The 16907-nt window shown below is 38.6% G+C and overlaps 1 protein-coding gene and 1 long non-coding RNA gene across 2 annotated transcripts in view; one reads left to right on the plus strand and one right to left on the minus strand.

The window, feature by feature from the left end:
* Window positions 1-1877: 1877 nt before the first annotated feature.
* LOC127530087 (uncharacterized) lies at window positions 1878-6515 on the minus strand. Its single transcript, XR_007936617.1, has 2 exons — window positions 6324-6515; window positions 1878-2173 (listed from the first exon to the last, which is right to left on the minus strand). It is a non-coding gene; the product is annotated as an uncharacterized LOC127530087 (long non-coding RNA).
* Window positions 6516-6831: 316 nt separating this feature from the next.
* tex10 (testis expressed 10) overlaps window positions 6832-16907 on the plus strand; it is a 120231-nt gene continuing 110155 nt past the window's right edge. The window contains exon 1 of the mRNA XM_051935563.1: window positions 6832-6967. The gene's annotated coding sequence lies outside the window, so the exon portion shown is untranslated. The remainder of the gene's footprint in view (window positions 6968-16907) is intronic.

Here is a 16907-nt window from a genome sequence, read left to right on the forward strand (position 1 = left end):
TTAAAGCAGTAGATTGTTCTAGATTTATGTTTTTGTAAAATTACACCTTTTTAATCTGTGGAAGCTGGTGTTGGTGGGTCATTCTTAATTAAGAGTTGAACTGTATATTAGAATTTAATTTTTTTTTTTATTATGGCCATTGTGAAGTTAATTGGAAATGATAAATGAAAATACATTTTTCACATTCTTTTGGTGTCGGTTTATTAGGTGTGTTCACATATCATCTGCAGTAAACAACTTGACAGTCGCTGGACTAATATTGTTGAAATAATTATTCTTCATGACAATACGTTGGAAAGGTGCATTTTTGAGATATCACAAGTAAAGCTGTTTGAAATTTCAAAATCTCCTATTGAAAAGCATTTGCAAATTTGACTGTCTTAAAACGGATACAGTACATTCTTTGTGACTTCAACTATGGATTAGTTAGCTGTTTCAATTTCACTTTGAGAGAGGTTATTCCAACTTGTATGCTTTGTATATTGTCCTGTATTACTTGTTTGACAGCTGCTTCAAGTACAACTTAGTCACACTTCAGGGGTCAGATTTATAAAGAAGAGTAAAAAGAAGCCAGATATGTGCGGTGAACTTTCAACACAAAAGTCAGAATTTATAAAAGAAAACTTGATGTAAGAATGTCCATAGGTAACATTTCAGAGAAATGATGTATATTATTGTGAAACTTATGCAGACCTGGACAAATTTGTTGGTAGCCTTCCACAAAAAAGAAGGATCCTCAGTTGTCTCTGAAATGACTCAAAACTGACAAAGGCAATTGGTAAGTGCTTTACCCGATTCCTCTGCAGCTGTAACATCTGCCACCTCTCCAGACTGCTCTGGCATAAAGCTGCATAATAAGGCATCTCCAATTACCACAATGCCATTTGCAGATCAAAATCAGCGTAAATGAGCTTTTTTCCCTTTAATGTTGCACTCGCACTCTGTTGATGGTGAAGAACGATCTGCTCCTTCACTTCTAACTTGAGGTCACATTTTGTTCTTTTTTTATTTCGGGCATGGTGAGGCTGGTAGAGCTCACTGCATTCATGGCAGCAGTAACCTGTTGCCATTCAACGTGTTTGTTCATATTATGAGGAAGGCCTAAGAGAAGGTTTATGGATGTGGTGAGAGAGGACATGCAGGTGGTGGGTGTAACAGAGCAAAATGCAGAAGCCAGGAAGATGTGGAAAAAGATGATCCACTGTGGCAACTCCTAAAGGGACCGGCTGAAAGAAGAAGTGACACCTACACTTAGGGCACTAAATAAAGTTTCTTTGTGTGCCTCTACTTCAGAGAGGAGAACTTCAATCTGCCACCCTTGAAAGTTTCACTATTTGCCCCTCTTCCCTGTTGTCACCATTATTCCACTTTTTTTGCAGTATAAAAGTGTCCATGAAAGGCACTTTAAGGTTCTTTCTATATTGATGGACAAGTTAATACTGAAAATGCCTAAATTATTAGCTTTGATTTGCATGTATGCCTCACAGTACTTACCTATATGACATTCACTCATATTTCAAGCACCCAAGGTGCGCAATATGGCTAAGGCCGGTGACCTTAGCTTCAAAACGGAGAAAGCAAGAATACTTTTACAGGGGCTAAGGAATCCCTGTCCCCCTGGTCATCTCCTCTGAAAGGACTACACTTCAAAATACCTTACCAAAAGCCATGAGTTGCTACTACGGTTGGCTTTTTGTATCCCAATGGATACATTTAAAAGGGTTACACAAACCAACGGAAACCAAGAGCTAATTGCTGCCCCCTAAAAGAATGTAATCTAAATGGACAAAATTTGTTTCATTAACAATCAGCGATCATGCTAAATGTCAGTACAGTACACAATAGGACAACTTCAACAAAACAATACTGAAACTCTATTTAAATCATTAGTTATGTTTATTTGAAGGAAAAACCAAGTGTAAATGTTCAGATATGAAAACATACAAACTAAACAATTCACATCAGGGTCAAACAGCAAGCGTCATATCAGGTGGCTGTGCACTTTGGTTGTTGCCGTGTTTGTTTTCTTCAGCCAGGTTTAATGTCTAGGAGCAGAGTGGGGACCTGTAGATGGCAAAATCTGATTGAGTTGGCTTCTGACTGGTAGTTGTTTTTCTCTCTCTCCTAAAGCATCTGTTAAAATCATTTAAATTTATAATGTCTTGTTGAATGCCTTAAGTAAAATATTGCATCAGTCAAAAAACTTGTACAACCCGAGAAGCTAATTAATTAATTAAGCTACTTTTGAAACACGTTCATTTTAAAATCCCAAGCCTCCATTTCACATATCCTTACAAGCATACACACACTGGTCACTCTATGAAAGCTTAAACATACACATTCTAATAAACAATTACACTTTTCTAACAATTTCAGACTTATTTTCCCAGAATTCCTGTCTTTCTATTTTGCATACACCCCAGAATTTTATCAAGTCCCAAATTCAACACTCTTGGAAAACATTCCCACATGAGCACCGAGTCCACAATTTAAGAATAATTATGTAAATAAAATACACAAATAAAATAAAGGACACAAATATTACGAGTTATATTTAGCATACTGCAAAGACACAATTTTTAACAGCATTACACTCACTTTCCAGATAAATCTGTTCATTAAATACGTACAAGGTAGGTCTGTATTTGATTGTTTCACTGTGGCAATCCGCCGAGGTTCGCGGCGTGTTAACATGTGCACATTTATAAGATGATTGTGAATTAAAAAGTATGAATTGCACACACAAGTGCCTATGCAAAGTTTTATAATCAGATATTTTTTTGGTGCATGGATACTTTCCTGCTTAATTTCATATAAGGTTTTATAAATGTGACCCCCCCTGGACAGGTGTGCACCAACAAATTACAGAGTCAAAATCTGGGGAGCATGCACAAATACAGTGTGTTGCCGGACCCACTACACGATGAAACAACTTGGGATCCCGGTTGGCAACCCTCCAGGCAGACACACAGTTTAGTTCCACCCTCCAGAAATGACCCACTATCTGCCACAGCCAGGTGTTACGTGGGCGAACCCTTGGCCTGGTCCAGCCACTCGGGTCTCCAACAATGAGGATCTTACGAGCTGGATCACTCTTGGGCAAACGTGCCACATGGCCATAGTGCCGTTACTGATGCTCCCTCACAATGCAAGTAATGTGCCTCATTCGGGACTCCATGAGCAACTGCTCATTCGACACAAAGTCAAACCAACGGTACCCAAGGATATTCTGGAGAGACACAGTACCAAAGGAGTCCAGTCTTCGTCTCAGGTCACTGGATAGCGTCCATGTCTCACAACCAAATAGCAAGACAGGAATCACCAGGGGCCTCATGTATAACGCTGTGCATAGAATTCACACTATAACATGGTGTACGGACAAAAGCGGAAATGTGCTTACGCACAAAAAAATCCAGATGCATAAATCTCTGCATACACCAACTTCCACGTTCTTCCGCTACATAAATCCCGGTCAGCGTGAAAAGTAACGCACGTGCACGCACCTGCTGTCCCGCCCCAACTCCTCCCAGAATTACGCCTCTTTGAATATGCAAATCAATATAAATAGCCCTTAAGCTCAGCCTGCTGTGAAAAGACAATGGTAAATGCACGGAGGAAAATAGAAGAATTTCAGCACATACCAAGTGGAGGCAAGGAAACGCGTACTATTTGTTGGTTTAAACAGTGATATAATCAACAAAAGGAAGTTGATCGAGTGACATAGTGTGTCGGAGAAACTCGAAAGGTCAAGTTCACAAAGTCGCACAGTGCCCGAAATAAAAAAGAAGTCACATATCAAAGTCGCCGTGAGAAGGCGAGTCGTAGCCCACTGTCTGAGTGTCACATGAAAGCTTATTAGGGTACAGAGAAAAAAAAAAGGCACACAGTGGAAAAAAAGCACGAAATGTCAACTTTAATCTTGAAATTTCCACTTTAATCACGTAGTTTCTTTTGTCATTAAAGTAGAACATCATAAACTTCATCTTAAAATTGTTTAATTTACTAGTTTCTCAAATCCCATCGTAACTAAAGTAGCACATTAAATGCTTTGTTTTGTATTTGATCTTCTATGTGTTCTGTGTGTGTGAATCACTATGTGCTTCTGGGCTTTCTCTTCCTCCGACAGGACACAGAGTCCATTACATTCGTAATATTACAGCTCTCTGAATAATTAAAATACTGAGATGTATATGTGATATCATTTTCATGATGATAGGAGTTAAAGCATGTTATTAAACATGGGAACACGGTGGCGCAGTGATTGTTCATGTCTCATGCAAGATGCCTGCGCGACCTTCAATGAAATACTTTATTGTAGCAGTACTGTTTCTTTCAAACGTACAGTACTAACCCCCAATTCCTGTCCTTAACTTTTCTTTCTCCAAATACCCAATCGCCACACAATCAGCTCTGAAATAGACGTTAAGCCATCTGTAAGCTTAGAACGGCGATTCTTCAAAACTTTTAAGGAACATTGAAATATCTTTGTAGTACGTATTTAATTATTCTATCCATCTATCCTTCCAGTGTCGCGTCAGCACCAGCAAGAATACAGCGCGAGGCAGGAACAGTCCCTGAACTAGCTAGCGCTGTGGCACCATGTCCTCACATGTTTAATTATTAACAATATAGATTATTTAAATGATGTTAACATTTTATCTGTATAATATAATAAACATTTTGCTTCATTTCATCTTACAAATGATATCATCATATGTAAATATGCGCTTTAAAAAGTGGCTCAGGTTGTGCAATATTAGATAGATAGATAGATAGATAGATAGATAGATACTTTATTAATCCCAATGGGAAATTCACATTATAACTGTATCGCAACTTTACAGTGAGGTAATTGTACTAATAAGTACAAACAGTTCTACAAGGAGCACTTGATGGACTGATTGAGTGCGTTTGTAGTTCTTGGGATGAAACTATTTCTAAACCGTGAGGTCCGTACAGGAAAGGTTGTGAAGCGTTTGCCGAGTGAGAGCAGTTCAAATAGGCAGCATGGCTGAGGCAGCGTTTGCTTGATGCTGTATAATAATTCTATAATAATTCTTTGCTGTAGATCTGCGATTCCCCACTCAGATATAGTGATATAAATACTCCGAGTGGTGCAGTGAGAGTAATATGGAAAAAGATGATCCGCTTTGGCAACCCCTAACGGAAGCAGCTGAAAGAAGAAGAAGAAGGTGCAGTGAGAGTAACAACACTAAAGCAGCTATGGTATTTAGAATAGTTTGACCATTCTGTGGACCATTATATTGTTACTGGTTAATTACAATCAGATGCATTAAACTAATAAACAATATGCAGTTAGTTTCAGTGCATATGATAAAGCCGCGTCAGGGATGTGGATCTAAAGAAAGGGTAACCACACAGGAACAATAGCACTGCTTTGACGCTGGGTGCCACTAGCCCTCAAAACAGAGCCTAGAATTTGCGTATCCCAGGGTTGGAGCTACTGTGGAAATGTGCGTGGCTTTACGCCAAGTTTGGGTTTTACACATCGTGATATGAGCGTGGAAACATTCGTACGTAACATTTTTGTGCGTACGCATCGTTTATACATGAGGCCCTAGGACACTAAAGACTTGGACCTACGTCCAAAATCTCGTAAACCTTCAAAGTGATTATTGTGAATTTCCCCTTGGGATTAATAAAGTATCTATCTATCTAAATTAAACCTTTAGTTTTCTTTCTGTTTAATTCGACATACTGCAAAAACAGGTGGTATTATATTAAAAAGTGGTAGTAGGTAATTACCATACATGAACCCAATACAGTAGTTACTTCTTAGTCTTTCGGTTCTTCACTTAGTTTGCAGGAGCAACAGTTGTATGCTTGTCAAAAGCCATAAAGTACATTGTGGCCAAAAAAAAACCAAAACAAAACTTTTTTCATTCTTATTAATAACGTTGTTGTGTAACTTTCCTCATTAATGAAACAATCAGTCAATGTTTTGTTTCTCAAATACAATTAAACACAGTGCACATTATAGTGAAATGCTTAGTTACAGAAACTCAATCAAAATAAAAATCCATTGCCATCCATAATATTTAGGACAAAAACATATTTTTCCTTGATTTGCCCCTCTTTTCGACATTTTAAAATTACAAATCAAATAATTCAGACGTGATTAAAGTGCACGTTGCAGACTTTAAGGATATTTGCACACATTTCGGTCACAACAATAGGAACTGCAACACATACATGGTTCAGATCACCATAACATTTGGGATATCGCAATGGTAGCTATATTAAAACATATTTAGTACTTTGATATGTATCCCTGGAAAAGCAATAAGCGTCTGAAATCTCACCTGTCATCTAAGTCTTAAGTGTGAGCTTTTGTGACCATGTTTAAACGTCTCAAAGCATGGTCAAGCAGTTTAAAAGCCCTATGAAATGTCACATTTAGTCCCAAACTGCGCATACAGTTTTAAAAACAAAAGATTTATCGTGTAGATCTCCAAACACAAGAAACAACCGGCGCAGTGATGATGACGTCAACGTCAGAGGAAAGCCCTCCACCACACTCCAGAGTAGGTTTATCTATTAAAATGCCAAAACATAATTATATTTAAAAAAATCAAGAAATCGAGAATTGTCCTCCATAGAAATATTCAAAATAGTTTCTGATGTGTTGCTTTTTAAAATAATTATTTTTCCTAAATGTATGCTATCTTTTGTTTCTAGATGCTGAACATTTTCTATAAATATAAATTCTAAAAATTTTGATGTTTTTAATTAATCCACTAAATAATATTTCATGATCACAGTATAACCAAGATCCCGTTAAACACAGAAAATAAGCAGATGACTTGGCGGAGAACTTCAGACCGCTCAGGCAGCGCCGCGGACATCCCTGTGAGTGAATCCTGGCGGGTATCTCGCTTTGTGAGTTTGGCGTGCGCTGCAGTATCTGACGTTGAGGAATTAAAAAAGAGAAGAGGCGGTTTTTCAGGTAAGGGGTGCTAAAATTCTGGATAGAGTGTGCTCCCGGTGTGGGTTTAGAGAATTAGCTGTGTCTATGTAATGGTACGAGTTGCAGTGGGTTGTGTTGTAATGATGTGAATAAAACAGCATTGTGTAGGGTGCAGTAGGAGTTACGGAGCTCGATGTCTGAAAGCGAGAGGAACGTGGAATGAGCAGTTTTATGAAATTGTCACTTCTACACGAGAATGTGTATTACTGCATTGTGCTGTAAATACATGTTTGATTTAAAGAATACTTTCTGTACTATACTATACGGCATTCTTTAGACCAAATACGTATGGCACTATAGACTCTACAGTGCTGTACATCTGGAGCGCGATTTAAAGAGGGGCGTGTAAGTGGAGTGTGCTCAGTGCAGCATTATAGGGGTGTGATGTAAAGAACAGTGCCTTTCTATTGTAACAATTTCCATCCACCAAAAGAACTGTCCCCACAAACAATTTTTCACTGTTGTACCTCATTAAAATAGTTAATTACATGATTAAAGTGTCACTCAGTTTTAATGGATACTCACAATCATACTTATTGGTATGCTCGCATACAATGAATTTGACTCCGGTTTTTTGGTGATGACTTTCCAAGTATATTTACATGACAGACATCCACTCACCTGATAAGTAAACACCGGCGATAAATAACAAGACAAAGATTGTTACCATAAGCGTAAAAATGCATTGAAGTGCAAAAAATATTGAAATAAACACTGAATTAAGCATTCGCTATATGTAAGTTTCAAAGTTATTGGGATGGGTACCCAGACTGAAGGACAGTCGAATCAACCATTAATGAGCATGGTGGCCTAAGGAAAGCAACTGTTTTTATACGTACTTGTTTTAGTGTAGTTTGGTCTGTAACGCTTGGCAGGTGGAAGAAGTTTAAGAAGGTTGTGGCGTGGAAATGGGGGGGGGGGGGGGGGGGGGGGGGAGTGGGCATCGATGATTTTCCCTGCCCTTTTCTTGATTCTGGATTAGTACAGATCCTGTAAGGTAGGAAGACTAGTGCTAGTGATTTTTTTTCGCAGACCTGACTGTTTGTTATAGCCTGTTCTTATCATGTTTGGTTGGTGAACCAAACCGCATTATAATGGATGAGTTTAGAACAGACTAGATGATTGTTGTGTAGAACGGAATGTTATGTTTTTGCTTATAATTCCTAATGGCAACATATTAAGAAGAAATTGAATTAGTCCAAGCAATTTACCAATTAAAATAAGAAACAGAATGGAATAAGAAGCATGGATTTATTTTTTCCTGTTGTGATTAATTATCATGGAAATATGACCAGTAAAAGACAACCGAATAGTAGTAGTAGTAGTAGCAGTATTAATAATATTAGTCGTAGAAGCAGTAGTTCCGTTTTCGAGTTTTAAGAGTACATTGAAATTCTTACTTGCATGTCCAAACAACATTATTTATTATTATTTATCATAACGTATTCCTAAGCATTTCTAAAAAATACACTTAATGGGTTTAGAAAAATTGAAGTCTTTGAAAAGTCAATATGGCAGTACTTCAGGTCTAATATCGGGATCTTGAAGATATGATGAGAAGATAATGCAAGCAATCCATATGACAAGTTAATTGAAGCACAGCACTGGAACACACTCATGACTGAGACTGTGCCGTAGCGCTGTCACTCAATCATCTTCACAGCCATTCCAAGAACGTCTTCCGCTGGTCGTCACCACCACTCACCAGGGTTAAGTTTTGGCGATTCACAATGACAGTATCAGTCTTTCTCACAGCACAACCGCATGACAAGGTGACTGAAACATGGCAAGCATAGAACGTAAGGTGGGAGCAAACCCTGAACAGAGTGCCAGGCTTTTGCTTTCCATAATTTCAAGGCAAGTTAAGTATTGTGACAGTGGTAGTAAAGTGTTTTTATTTGAATTGGTTTTCAATTGAATGAAAGAAGACGTTTTGGTTGTGTATAAAAATTTCCTAATTAATTGTATTAACCGAACATTAATGGCTTACATTTACCTTATGGTGATTTATATTTATATAGACCCACAAATGAAACAAAGGTTTGCATACAGTCTGCTCCTATATACAGTACAATGCTGTTATGTGCTGAAAAGTGGAACTTATAGTAAAATAATGGGAACTATTTTTTCCTTTTACTACAACTTTTCAGCATTAAACCCCAAAGAAATAAATGCATAATATAATGGTTTAAAATAAAACATTCTAGATAATAAATACAGTGCTTCAGTAAATTCAGCAAATAAAAATATTTATTTACTGAAAGTTTTTTTTTTTTAATTTTGAGAAAGGCAGTTTACACCTTTCCTTTTTAATTTTTATTGCATTCCATCGTCATACATTGTAGGTGCCATACAGTGCTGTAATTGTATACAGTAATCTCTCGCTATATCGTGCTTCGACTTTCGCGGCTTCACTCTATCACGGATTTTATATGTAAGCATATTTAAATATATACAGTAATCCCTCACCTATCGCGGGGGTTACGTTCCAGAGCCCCCCGCGATAGGTGAAAATCTGCGAAGTAGCGACCTATATTTATTTTATTATTTATACATATTTTAAGGCTTTATAAACCCTTCCCACATTCTTATAAACCTTTCTCACTCTCTTGTTAACCTTTCCCACACTCTTATAAACACTTCCAATGCTCTTAAACACTTTCTACATTCTTAAACACTGCACACTGCACGCAGCGATCAGACGTCAATGTGTCTGCACTCGCTTTGTGAAGGGGGGCAGCTGAACTCACGCTGAGCAGAAATGGACTTTGTGCTGCTTCTGCCAAAATGCCTGCTTGTCGCTCTGCGTGTTAGGAAGAAGGAGGAGTGTGTGTGTGTGCGTGTGTGAGAGCTGAACGCACGTTCACTCAAACCCCACTCCCCGGAGGCGCAGTTCGCATTGTCAAGGGGGTGGGGAGCTGAATGAACGCTAAGGAGAAGTGGACTTTGTGCTGGCTTTGTGCTGCTTGTCGCTCTGCCTGTCAATAATTTAAAAGCATGTACATCACCAATTTTCCTGTCTCACTGTCTTGTCTTGCTTGAAGTTAAAATGTTTTATAATAGTGAGATGTTACTCATATCCTTAGCCCGACATCCACATATCATGTGTTAACAAAGTGTGTTTTATAAGTTTACATGTGTTTAAAGCATGTGGGATGGGTATTTTAAGGCTTAAATTAAACTATAAAAATGTTTATTTATATTGTATTTCTATATCGCGTATTTTCTGCTGTTGCTGATGGGTCTGAAACATAACTTCCGCGATAGGTGGGCAATCACTTGTATTTAAAAACCCGCGAAGTCGTGAATCCGCGAAAAGTGAACCGCGAAGTAGCGAGGGATTACTGTATTGCGGATTTTTTTGCTGGTTCGCGCATTTCTGCGGACAATGGGTCTTTTAATTTCTGGTACATGCTTCCTCAGTTGGTTTGCCCAGTTGATTTCATACAAGGGATGCTATTGGCAGATGGCTGAGAAGCTACCCAACTTACTTTTCTCTCTCTCTCTTTCTCTTGCTCTGACATTCTCTGCTCCTGACGGAGGGGGTGTGAGCAGGGGGGCTGTTCGCACACCTAGACGATACGGACGCTTGTCTAAAAATGCTGAAAGATTACCTTCACGTTGCTCCCTTCTGTGCAGCTGCTTCGTGAAGCGACATGCTGCACGGTGCTTCGCATACTTAAAAGCTCGAAGGGCACGTATTGATTTTTGATTGTTTGTTTTTATCTGTCTCTCTCTCTCTCTCTCACTCTCTCTCTGACATTCTCTGCTCCTGACGGAGGGGGTGTGAGCTGCTGCCTTCCTTGCAACTGCTTTGTGCGGCGGTGCTTCGCATACTTAAAAGCCAAACAGCCGTATTGATTTGTTTGCTTTTCTCTCTCTCTCTCTCTCTGACATTCTCTGCTCCTGATGCGCACTCCTTTGAAGAGGAAGATATGTTTGCATTCTTTTAATTGTGAGACGGAACTGTCATCTCTGTGTTGTCATGGAGCACAGTTTAAACTTTTGAAAAAGAGACAAATGTTTGTTTGCAGTGTTTGAATAAAGTTCCTGTCTCTGTACAACCTCCTCTGTTTCTGTGCAAATCTGTGACCCAAGCATGACAATATAAAAATAACCATATAAACATATGGTTTCTACTTCGCGGATTTTCACCTTTCGCGGGGGGGTTCTGGAACACAACCCCCGCGATCGAGGAGGGATTACTGTATAATCCATCCATCCATTTTCCAACCCGCTGAATCCGAACACAGGGTCATGGGGGTCTGCTGGAGCCAATCCCAGCCAACACAGGGCACAAGGCAGGAACCAATCCCGGGCAGGGTGCCAACCCACCGCAGATTACTGTATAATGTATTTACTTAATGGATGCCTTTTAATTACAAAAGAAGACAAACTTTTATGGTTGGTGTTAGCGGAGTGGTAGCTCTGGGGCTAGGGATTGGTGCCAGCAATCGGAAAGTTGTTGGTTCAAATCCCGTATTCCACTCTGTTGGGCTACTCCTTAAACCTGCATTTGCTCCATCCTGTGTATGATGTTAACCCGCATCCAGCCCTGTATGCACGTCCTCCAACTTGCAGGGGAAACTCAGGAGTTGGTGGCTGGACTGGCACTCCAGATACTGTAAAAAAAAAAAAAAACTCACACTGTTCCATTCAAACTGGTGTGATACTGAGGTGTCGCCCATTGCATGACTGCTTTTGGGTCCTAATTTGGGATCCTGAGGTGATTTGTCATGTGGTGGGTGCAGTATCAGTTCATACTCCCAATCTCTCTCTCTCTCTCTCTCTCTCTCAGTGTTAGTGTGAGTGAATCCTATGATAGACAGGCACTCTGTCTACAAGCATTGAAAACAGCCCTGGGCAAGGTGTCAGTCCATCACAGGTTCCATTAACACACACACACCCATACTGTCGAAGGAGCCAGTTTGAAATTTTCAGTTAACTTTACAGGCATCAATGGTGAAATGAGAGGAAAACCAGTAAACATATGGAGAACATGCAAACAGTGTCTGGTTGGGGTTTGAGTCTAGAAATCTGAGTCTGTGATGTGGAAGCTTTAATATGCTGTTGTGGTCATGCATATAAATCACACCAGCTTTCATCCTTATTTAAAGCAGGGAAATCTCCTGAGTGGCTCCGATCACAGAACTGTCCTTCCTAAAGGAGGCAAACCAAAAAAAAAACATAAAAAAAACTCAACCTTGATTGTGCATAAATATAATGGTAGAATTTGTCTTTAAAATCTGAAATAAGGTAAACCGTTGTGCATTATTATAGTGTATTAGAAGCCACTTCACTTCACAATACATTGCATTCCAGAACTATAACACAGATTATCACATGAGAAATATAGCTGACACATTTTATTGTAATACAGTAATCCCTCACTTATCGCGGGAGATAGGTTCCAAGGCCCACCGCGATAACTGAATTTCCGCGAAGTAGGGACACCATATTTATTTAATTATTTAACGTGTATTTGGACGTTTTTAAACCCTCCCTGTATTGTTTACAACCCACCCTTTACTCTGTTAATTACAGGGACAACTGCTAAGCAATATGAAATCGGTAGATAAGTTTACACTTACTGTATAGCGAAGTACACGTAGTTATATATGACGTGATGATGGTGATGAATATACTGCGCAGTAAAAATGATGACGATGAAGGTGATAATCCCCTGAATGCAGTAGCAAGAGCATGTTAATGCTGAATGAGTGAGATGAGACTTCCTGGTTAATGCAGCACTCCGTCGCTGAGCCAATCAGCAGCACACAGGAACTTAACTGCGTGCTCTGATTGGGTAGCTTCTCAGCCATCCGCCAATAGCATCTCTTGTATGAAATCAACTTGGCAAACCAACTGAGGAAGCAAATACCAGAAGTAAAAAGACCCATTGTCCGCAGAAACCCGTGAAGCAGCGAAAAATCCGCGTTATATATTTAGATATGCTTACATATAAAATCGGCTAAAAGTGAACCGCGAAGTAGCGAGGGATTACTGTATTATGAATTTGTAACTTTATACATGAAATATGTTATTTTTTAAAGAGTGATTTACTTTTGAGTTTTTTTTGTTTTTGAAGGAGCAACATCTGATGCACATTTTCTGGTTTATTTACACTTCTGAATGTTTTCATTACACCAGCCCTAACACTATCAATAGCTTATTGTGAAAGTGCATGTTGCTCTAGATAACTGAAATGAATACTTTATTAACAACACTGAACTTGCTATTAAATGTGGCAATTTTAAAGTCATAAAACAAATACAGGGAGGCATACCCACAGCATCATACTGCATTTGCCGGCTTGTGTTCTTCCCGTAGTGCATGGCGCTGCCACCTCTCTCCCTGGCAAACAATGCATACACACCCAGCTGTCCACATGATCTAAAAGAAAATGTGACTCATCAGACCAGGCCACATTCCTCCAATTACTCCATGGTCCAGCTGTAATGCTCGCTGCAGGCACTTTCAACAGTGGACAGGGGTCGGCATGGGCACTGTGTGGTCTGTGGCTGTGCAGCAAGCTGCAATGCAATTTGTGATCTGACACCTTTCTCTTATGGCCAGCATGAAGTTTTTCAGGAATTTGTGGTATAGTAGCTCTTATTTAGGATTGGACCAGACAGGCTAGCCTTCACTTCACATGAGCATCAATGAGCCATGGGTGCCCATGACCCTGTCACTAGTTCATTAGTTGTCTTAATTTGAACCACTTTGGGTAAGTACTAACCACTGTTTAACGGCAGAACCCACAAGACCTGCTGTTATGGAGATGATCTAACCAAGCGGTCTACCATCATAATATGGTCCGTGTCAGAGTTGCTCTGGACTTTGTTTTTCAATTTTTCTTGCTTCCTAAAGATCAACTTCAGGAACTGACTGTTCACTAGCTGCTTAATATATCCCATCCTTTCCTGCCATTGTCAGGATATTATCAATGTTACTCACTTCAGCTGTCAATGGTTTTAAAGTTATGGCTGATTGGTGCATATGAACTCTGTTTGTGATAAGCTGTAATTTAAAATCGGTAATAGTTGAATTAACTACTAGTTCTGCAGCAATACAGACTCTATTTGTATTTTAAAAAGAAACATTAAGTATATTTAAATGTTGTTACTAACATTTTTCATTTTACTTGCTGTGCAAAGTGTCTAACAAAAGCCAACAGTAACAACATAATTTCATCATAGGTCAGCCTTTATTCTGTCAGAAGTGGGATTGACTAAAAACATGGCGGCAATAACAAGACTACTTTTGAAGTCCTCACAAGGAGCCAAGTTTTATATCTCTAGTAAATTGTTGTATTTATATGTGGTTTCATTGCTTTTGCAATGTTTTTGTCACATACTATGCCTGTGTTACTTGAAGTTCACTGTTCTTTTAATTTTTTTTTTTAACTTTTGTGGAAAACAATGCTGCACATGTAGAAAAATGTTGCTTCAGGAATCTCTGTTATGTAAAAGTTATTCCAATATTGATCATGAACTTGTAATCTGGCAGCAGGAGTAGTTTGTTCTTTTTACTGAGCTTTTTGCTACTGATTGTGTTTTTTCTGTACTGTACCATAAACTGTTCCAAAAAGATGAAAGAGGCCTGTCACCTTCAGCATAAACTGAGCAGCTCAATAGATTTGTCACCTACTGGACTTTGTAAAGATCACACTCATACTTGATCTTCGTGTAACTTGGTTTTCTCATTAGTACAAGTAGATTTATAAATATTGATAGAGCAATAATCAATTTTTAAATTTTTTTGTTATTAATTTTATTGTAATCATTCCATACATATAGATCAATTTCCTACAAGAAATAGGATTGAAAGCAAATCAAATCCCACCCCTGAGAAGGAGAGCCTGGCCAAAGGAGTAATACTTAATGCTTGAAAACAAGCCTAAATTATTGAGTTTAATAGGGCAAAAAAAAAAGATAAATAGAGAAGGAAAAGAAAATTCTTCTTATTCTAAAATATTATTGATTAAATCCTGCCAGGTTTTGATAATATTCTGTACAGATCCCCTAACTGTGAATTTGATTTTTTCCAATTTCAAATAATATAAAACATTGGTTTCCCACTGACTTATTAGAGGTGAGTTAGGATTCTTCCAATTTAACAAAATCAGTCTGCATGCCAAAAGTGTAGTGAATGCAATGACAGTTTGCTTGTCCTTATCCATTTCAAATTCATCTGGAAGAACACCAAACACAGCTATTAGTGGATTAGGAGGGATTGTGACACCAAGGCTGTCTGAAAGGCACTTAAAAATTTTGTTCCAAAATGAAGTTAATTTGGTGCATGCCCAAAACATGTGACCCAGTGAGGCAGGATCTTGGTTGCAGCGTTCGCAGGTTGGATCTTGCCCTGGAAACATTTTGGACAGTTTTAAGCGAGACAGATGAGCTTGATATATAATTTTGAGTTGAATAATTCTATGCTTTGCGCATATGGATCTTGAGTGAATTCTCTGCATTGCTACCTTCCACTCCTTTTCTGATATATTAATTAAGAGATCTTTTTCCCAATGTCCTCTTGGGTCTTTGAAAGGTAGGGACTCTAATAAAATTTTATAAATTGCAGAAATGGTGTCTAAGTTCTCGAGGTTGAGCAGTATTTTTTCTAGCATGGTGGAGGGTACGAGATGAGGAAAATCAGGCAGGTTCTGTTTGACAAAGTTTCTAATATGAAGATAGTGAAAGAAATGTGTAGCTGGAAGGTTAAATTTGGAATGTAATTGTTCAAAGGATGCAAAGATGTTGTCTATATAAAGATGTCTGAGCAATTTAATAACAAATCTTTTCCAGATATTAAAAACTGGATATGTTTGGGAGGGTTGAAAGAGGTGGGTCTCTTGCAGGGGTGCCACAGATAGAAAGCAATTTAAGATGGAAAATCTTCTAATTTGGTTCCATGTTCTGAGTGAGTGAAGCACAATTGGGTTATTAGTATATTTGCGATAACTTGCATTTATTGGAGCGCAGAGCAGGGAATATAAAGAAGTTCTGCAGGATTTTACTTCTATTGCGGACCAGGTCTGTGTATGTTCATTTATTTGTGTCCAGGTTTTTATGGCTTGTGTGTTTGCTGCCCAGTAATAAAACTGAAAATTAGGTAGAGCCATGCCACCTTCTGCCTGAGGTCTTTGTAGGGTCGCTCTTTGGATACGTGAATGTTTTGAGTTCCAAATAAGTGAGGTTATGGTTGAATCTAATTTCTTAAAAATGATGTATTGATATATATTGGGATGTTTTGAAATAAAAAAAGAAGCTTAGGAAGGATATTCATTTTAACAATGTTAATTCTTCCGGCTAGAGTTAGATGAAGGGTTGACCATCTATGCAAGTCTTGCTTAATTTTTTCCATACAGACAGTGAAATTTTGTTGATAAAGAGCTTTATGTTTACTTGTGATATTTACCCCTAGGTATTTAAACTGATCTGCTATGGTAAAAGGTAGGGTGTCCAATCTGATATTATATGCTTGTGAATTCACTGGAAAGAGTATACTTTTATTCAAGTTAATTCTGAGACCAGAAATCCTTTTGAAAATCTGAAAGTGCTGTTAAAACTGCAGGCACAGTTTTTTCTGGGTCTGATATATATAAGACCATATCATCTGCATATAGAGAAATTTTCTCTTCCAGTCCTTCTCGGATAATCCCCTTTATCTGATAAGAATTTCGACAGTGGACCGCCAGTGGTTCAATGGCGATTGCAAACAGCAGTGGTGACAAAGGGCATCCTTGTCTGGTGCCACGTTCTAGTTTAAAGTAGTCTGAACAAATGTTGTTAATACAGACTGAGGCTTCTGGACTGGTATACAGTAGTTTGATCCATGCACAAATATTCTGGCCTAACCCAAATTTCTCCAATGCAGTGAAAAGGTAGTTCCATTCAATCACATCAAATGCTTTTTC

The sequence above is a fragment of the Erpetoichthys calabaricus genome, chromosome 13, assembly GCF_900747795.2.
Source record: "Erpetoichthys calabaricus chromosome 13, fErpCal1.3, whole genome shotgun sequence".
Taxonomy (NCBI): domain Eukaryota; kingdom Metazoa; phylum Chordata; class Cladistia; order Polypteriformes; family Polypteridae; genus Erpetoichthys; species Erpetoichthys calabaricus.